Below are 7,615 nucleotides of genomic sequence, written 5' to 3'. Positions count from 1 at the left end.
GTCAAATATTGACAGCAACACACCAACTTCTTCAATTCCTTATGGTCTCATAGTAAAACGCAAAGATGTCGCCGGACTTTTGGACGATAAGCGCTACTGCAAGATTTTTGCTAAGCAACTTGACACTCTTTTGAAACAGAATCAACTCCGAACACGTGATGTTCAGTCAATTCTGGATGAAGCCGGAATATCCAACAAAGGTTATTTTGTAATTTTTAGGTATGTCTGGTATTTGAATCATTTGTCTTCACCCATCAAATCAAATGTGTGCAATTTTTAGGTATATTGGATATGTGTAGCATTTGAAAACTTGAAAATAGTCCATTTACTTAATTTTCTCTTTATAGAACTATGCAGCAACAAAGTAAGAAGTTCAATCTCAAGCACACGTTGCTGCCAAATCCTTTCTCCTTTCAAAAGACAAGACTGGAGGTCAACCAGGAAGTGCTTCGGACATTGGGCACTCCTTTTCACATTGAAGCAATGTACACATCGCCATCAGCAGAGGAAGTGGTCTATGACAAATACAATAATATATTTTATGATTTAGTAGCTTTGCAGACATATATTGTTCAATTTTTCGAGGTTTCTCAAGAGGAATGCAATGGAGTCTTGAAGTTTGTGCTTAAACTGGATGAGTGCGAGCTAGTGAAAGAGACAAAGGTTGAGCGTGTCACAATAACACTTATGAATAGAGCATTAGATGAAAGCATTGCTTTAGACGACCCTAGAAACTTTAGCGTGCAATCCGAAAACAATATTTTCTTATTAGCCACATTCAAGGTTTGATATCAACAAGTTTTTGCTTTAAAAAATGGTTAGACATGTTTCATTTGATTGGTTTGGTTTTCCCATTTCAAGTGCGTGCAGAGAATTTTGATATTCTTAACTGGGTTTTCCATCAAACAAGTATTCCTGAAGTCATAAGCGAAGAGAGAAATGGAAAGACACTCGATGTATTAGGCATGGGTTCATACACAGTAGAGTGGCATATGGATGGAGATCTCAAAACCCTAAAGTGTATGTACAACATCTCAAAAGGAGAAACAAGTAAAAGCCCTTGTTTGTATTGCATGGGAGGAGTCATTGGTCTTGACAAAAGAAATTGGAGGAGAGCACCGGACAGGCACTTGCAGGACCTTAACTTCCGCTCAGTGTTGGATATTCCACTATCCAAAGTACATATTTGCACGATGCATGCACTCTGCAGAATCATTGAGAAACTTATGTTTCTGTACATTTGTTTTGCTTGGACCACTCGCCCAGCATCAGCAAAACAAAGGGCTATATTATCATTGGAAACAGTTTTCTCAGATATGGGCTTGCATGGAGGACATGTGAAAATAGAGTAGGACGAGAAGAGGTTTAAGAATGGTCGAGATGTGCCAAAGAAGTTGTCTATTGGCGGTGTGAGAGCCTGTCTCTTCTTGTCGATGCCAAAAAGTGGCAGACAACGCAAAAGCCAAAGTGATCAGGAAAGGTTGACATTGAGATACAACCGGTGGAGAAACCTGCACAATGCAGTGGTTGACCACGCAGACAATGGTGCAGCAAGGACTCGCAAAGCGAACGTGTGGAAAAGTTTGGATTCCATATTCAAGTTTTGTGAGCTCAATACTTGGAGAGATAGTGACTATACATTGTTTCAAGACGCTCTGGAGACCTTCCACAAGTCTTTCATAGCTACATGGACAAATCAACACATAACTCATTACATGGTATATTACTTTATTTGATAAAATTGTGATTATATATTTACATATAAACAATAGGCTGGTTTTTTTTTGCAGCATATCATATGCAACCACATGCCTTGGTTTGCTAGGCATTATGGTAGCTTGGCTATATGGTCTACACAAGGTATGGAGAAAACTCACTACCAAGCCCGTACTGGCTATTTCAGCCATATTCGTCACGGAGGTGGTGCAAACAAAGCCAACAGTTTGGAGGAACTACATCAATGGACTTATCGAAAACTTATGCATAGAACACACCGAAAGGAATGTGTCAAAGACAATCAGATTGACCAAGCAATGAGATTAGCAAGCAAATGACGGAAGAAGGAAATATGGGAGGCATCTTTTGCGGCATCGCGACATGCAAAGTGGCGACTTCAAAAAGAACGCACTGGAAAAACTTGGACAACTCCGACCCAAGTTGTTTGAGACTTCCTAAAGATAGCGCATTGTAACACAATATTTCTTTTTGTGCCAAGAGAAGACAACCAGTCACAAAAGTGAGAAACATAATGTACTCATTGTTTTGATAGAAAATGTACTATTTTTTGGCATCGACAATATACATTGGAGCTTCTCTATTCTTCATCTTCGTCAGGAAAAGTTACAAAATATTCTGGCCTTTTTGCCTACTGTGTGTTATCGTCTTCTTCTTGCCTTGGTCTTTTGCAACCTAGTCCTGCAGGTTCGTTTATCGACAATACATTTGTCTCCACCTCCACAGCCACAAGAGACATTTCTTCAGTAGGCAGATGCGCAATTGGTTGTTTATTGAGAAACATAGCATGCTTATCATACTCTAGTAATTGCGCAGGGTCAGTGATTCCGCATGCCAAACCATATGCTGCTTGGGTCAAAAAATAGCGACTACGCAAACCATACATTCCTAGCCCTTGGCCAAACATATACAATGCGGCCTTTTTTTTTCTAAAAGCATTATTTTATCCGCGTTCCACCTAATGACGGCCCCTCTTAAATATCTTGAAAGTGTCTTCAACGTCATCAAGGGTAGCTCCGCGTTGTCATTGGAGAAGGACGAATGGAAGACCAAAAAACTCGGATACTTAAGATTCTTTAAGCATTGGCCGAGAGAGGAATTCTTCCCTAGATCTCCCATGCCTCGTCCACGAGGGCGAGGAATGAAGGTATCATCATAGACCACCAACTGCAACAAATGAAAGTTATGAAATGAGATAAGTAGAAACCAAAAAGGTAAGGAAAATAAAAAAAGATTACCTTCTGGTTTTCATCTTCCTCAAGTAAGTCCTCATTCCATAGGATTGATGCCGCCCTGACCTCCAGTGGGCGCATTGGAGGTTGAGGCCAAAGATGATGAAGAAGTGCTTGCCTTACCCATTTCTTCATCCCTAGCTTTTTTTGCACTTCCATGAACTCCTTTTCTGTTGGAAGCGTGTGCTCATACCTAGCAACATCATTGTAAATCATCACAAGTGCACTTGCGGGGTCAACGAACTCATCGTCATTTACATGGGCATCTATAACAGAATACTTGTCGTGCTCAGGGTCAATGACAACATCATCCTCTTCAAGATTCTATGCCACAATGTCAAGGCAATAGTCCTCTCGAAGGTCAAAAAGCTCCATAATGTCGTTAAGCATGACATACTGCAAATCACCAATAGGTATGGTAGGTAGAACACTAGTAGGCAAACACCCTCCTGAAGCTGGACTCCCTCTTAAACATGCAAGGCAAGGCTTCCCCGAGACTTGGGCTCTTGACCCTCCCCAGTCAGATCCTCTAGCGAGGCCTCTACAGCATCAACATGCTCATCCAAAATTAAATGCAAATATAAAATAAAACCTGCATAATATTCAGCCATTCGACTCTTGCGGTTATGAAGTGTACACTTGTAGTCTGTTATCCGCAAGTGCACTGGCAGCTTAAGGCAACTCCTAGAAAATATGTGTTTCTTGGAGGAGTCCAAATTGATATCCTTCATGTGAGCAAAACGAACTCCTTGTATCTCAACAATGCCACCAGACATTTGCTGCTTGTAGGTCTACTCAAAACCTGATAGGTAATGTTGCGCGGAGACAATCCACTCATGCAAAAAATATGGATTGAACATCGGCCTGATCTCTGTCTCGCGCTGCTGAAGCCCAATGCGGTATAGAAAATGAGATAGTTTGTCTTGGGGGGCATCCTCAGAGCAAGGAACTTCCTCCTCTGCTTCAACATTGAAGGGGTCCATAACGGGAATTCAAAAGCGAAGATAGACGAGACAACACAACATCCAAACAAAGGGCAAATGGGGGAGCAAGTCATATTTATAGGACTCCCGAGGACAATGATGACATTGATTGACGTGCATCATGGGGCCGGCGTGCATCATGCAGTTTCCGTGATGATTACGCCACGTGTCAGCCCACCATGGAACGGTCGCGCCACAACGCAAAACTGGTGCCGCCACACCAGAAAAGCATCGCTATCGCGTTTTGGCGCGACAACTTGTTGTCGCGTCATAACGCGATATGGACAGTCCAGAGTACTAAGGTCCGCCTCCTCATGTTATGCCGTGATGCCTTTTTGTCGCGCCACGTGATGATTACGCCACGTGCCGCCACACCAAAAAAGCATCGCTATCGCGTTTTGGCGCGACAGCTTGTTGTCGCGTCATAACACGATACGACTAGTCCAGAGTACTCTGGTTCGCCTCCTCACGTTGTGCCACGACATACCGTTGTTGCTAGGGCAACCCATTGGGGCGCTTCTTTCCTCGTCGTGCCACCCCGCGAATAGGCAGTGCCACTTATTTCGGCACCACCAATATTGCTTGAGTCTCGATGTGCCACGTGGCGCGTAATCATTATGCTCGCACGCTTCCCTTCATACCTCGCAATGTCATGATTAATGCAGCCGCCTCTTCTCATTATACTTATTCCGCTAATATAAACACCCCCCCCCCCCCCCCCCTTTTTTTCTCATCGTTTTTTCCGAAGTGTCTCTAATCACTCTGCCTTTTTACCCACATCCAGATTTCCATATTTCCTCGCACTCTCCTTGTTCAGGTCATGGCCCGCACAAAGCAAATAGCAAGGAAGGTTTATCCTGGCCAGTCTGGTCCACAGGGCCAGGCTAGCTTGTCTACAGTGCAACCGTCAACATCGCAGGTGATTCCGGGCAAGACCATGCCCAGTTACGGGCAACAATGTGAAGAAGAAGATACGAGCAGAATAGGAGCGTTCTACTCGAACTTCGTAAGCTCCAAAAGCACATTTCATTGGCAATACCTAAACTGCCATTCTAGAGAGTTGTTCGCGAGATTTGCGAGCAACACAACCTGAATTTCCGGTGGTCTCGAAGTGCAATGGGGTGCTTGCACGAGGCTGCCGAGGATTTTTTTGTAGAGCTTTTCCAGGACAGCTACATTCTCTCGGCCCACGCCCATAGGACAACATTGATGCCGCGAGAATTTCTTTATAGTTTTGTAGTTTCAAATTTGCCTTGGAATATGCAAGATGATGTCACCATCCATGACTTGAACCTCTTGGTCGTTTTGACGGCCGAGGATACATCTTTAGTGGAAGTAGTTGACTGGTTCCAGTCAGTGAACATGGATATGGCAAAAGTTTTTGTTCTGGCTTATCATGAAGGGTACGCAATGTTTTCAATAGTGAAATTATTTTATCTGAACTCTAATTTGTCGTGATGACATTGTTTTGCTTATGTTTATTTGTAACAGATCTTATTGGAGTCTTGTTCTCTTACACCTTGAACGAAACCGGTGCTACCTTGCTAATTCATCCAATGGATTTCATGGTGAAGTACGTAGGTAAGAGGTTTTGTATTTTGTTCGACATCGCATATAATTTTGTTAAAAGTCGCTTATGAAATTTAATTGTATTTTGCGCAGATCTGTTCGGAAGCTTGTGTCTGCTCTTGAAGCTTTAACGCAAGAGCAGATATATGAGAATCTTATGATTATTAGTTGCAAAGTCCTAAGCAGGACGATGCCTACTCTTGTGGATGGAGGGTTTTAATCAATGTAGAAATTTTGTTAGGGGTCATGCTTGATGGAAGTCGTAGAAGTGTAAGCATTTGACACTCGTTTACAGATTTTTATCTTAATAAGTTAGTAGCTATGTTAATAAACATGATGTTCTTAATGCATGTAAGAAATTTGGCAGATTATTCAAAGGCTGATTTTTCTTGGTTTAGAAACAGAATGATTGAAAACTTGATCAATTGCGCGACCATGTGTCCAGACGGAGCACGTGCTTTTATCCCGCCAGCACCAAGGCCCACGCCTAGGCCTCCGCCGATAAGATACCCCGTGTCTGCCACACCAACACAAGCACATATCAATATCTCCCTAGATGCCTCCCCAACCCAAGATTCCACCAGCTCTCGTCCTAAAGAAACAGCTCCAGAACCCTCAAACCCCCCACCTAGCACCTTTCCTGCTCATGAAGCAGATCTAGAGCCCCCAAACCCCCCACCCAACACCTCTCCTACTCATGAAGCAGCTCCAGAGCCCCTAAACCCCCAAGCCACGACCTCTCCTCAACCTCAACCAACAGCCCCCACATCATCGCACGCACAAGATTAGAAAGAGATTATGAAATGTACTTTGACTTTTGTTTTGATTATGGTTCAAAGTTTACAAAATGTTGTGTACAGCTTTCCAAAAAAATGGGAGAGTGAGGATCCAATGGTGTTTGGTAATGTAGAGAGCTGCCTTTGTCGAGTAATCTTTGAGAATAGTATTTGAATCATTGTGTACAGTTAGTTCACTATTTCAAGTCTGTCAATGGTAATCTGTGCACAAAGAATCGTATTTTCTTGTCTGTGAGGTACCTGCAATGCAACGTACGCGATAAGACATTGGGATACATGAGCACGATAAACATCAACATATAAAAGTAATACATGTAACTTAATACCTTTCACATGTTACACTTGAAATTTTTTTTTGAAGGCAAATTGAGATCGGACTCATTTAACAGATCCTCTCGAACTTGTCTTAAAGTGACATTTGATCTGACCACAACAACTGTAAGCAAATAATTTGAAAACCATATCTCGATGGACATCAAGGGATCAAAAGCATTGTCACTTAAATCTTGATCCATAGCTACCAACTGACCATTCACTCGATGCCACCTCATGTAGTAGAAAGAAACTATAAAATTCTGTGATGCTATCATACACTTGCACACAACCGAGCGCTTGTCAACTTTGCACAAAATGCCTTCAGAATCACTGACATCCCAATTATCATCCAAAAAATCAAGGCAAGTTTGGGATTTGCAGATGAACATGGTTTCTGTTTTTCTAACCTCCTCATCGTGGAAGAAATCTATAAAGACATGTAATGGCATAAATAGACTGACTCGTACTTGCGTGCTTGCAATGTTTAGTCACAAACACTTCAAAATTTCCTGATGAAGCTTGAGTTGAAAACACTCAGAGGTTTCTGAAGTTGGAACTGGCCACTTTGGGGAATCTTGTTGGGGAAGAGGAAAAGGTTTCAAAGTTCCAAATCCATGGACAGAGCAAGGGGCGTTGTAAAAGTAGTCGTAAGCGAGAGCTCTTTTCGTACTAGTTCTGTACATAAGTTCTCCCACCGAAGCATGAAAAGCATCAAAAATACCAATTATGCACTCAACTGGTTTCCAGTCTTCTTTGTTAGAAGGATAAATATCTGCAAAAATAGAAGATAAGAGAATGGTCACAAAAAATAGTCAACAAAATAACTTGAAGGATCTTTAAAGACTTTTTAGCAATATAGTAGTCACACAGTTTGGTCTATGAGCAGGAAACCCCAAAGGTGACTGTTGTACTCGTAGTTCGGAGTGCATATATGTATGCTCAATGAGCACATCTTTCATTGTCTTTCCCGTTTGAGACAAGCGAA

The sequence above is a fragment of the Adiantum capillus-veneris genome, chromosome 27, assembly GCF_014529385.1.
Source record: "Adiantum capillus-veneris isolate H3 chromosome 27, ASM1452938v2, whole genome shotgun sequence".
In the NCBI taxonomy this organism is placed as follows: Eukaryota; Viridiplantae; Streptophyta; class Polypodiopsida; order Polypodiales; family Pteridaceae; genus Adiantum; species Adiantum capillus-veneris.
The sequence above is the reverse complement of the archived record's forward strand: the minus strand, read 5'-3'. Positions refer to the sequence as shown.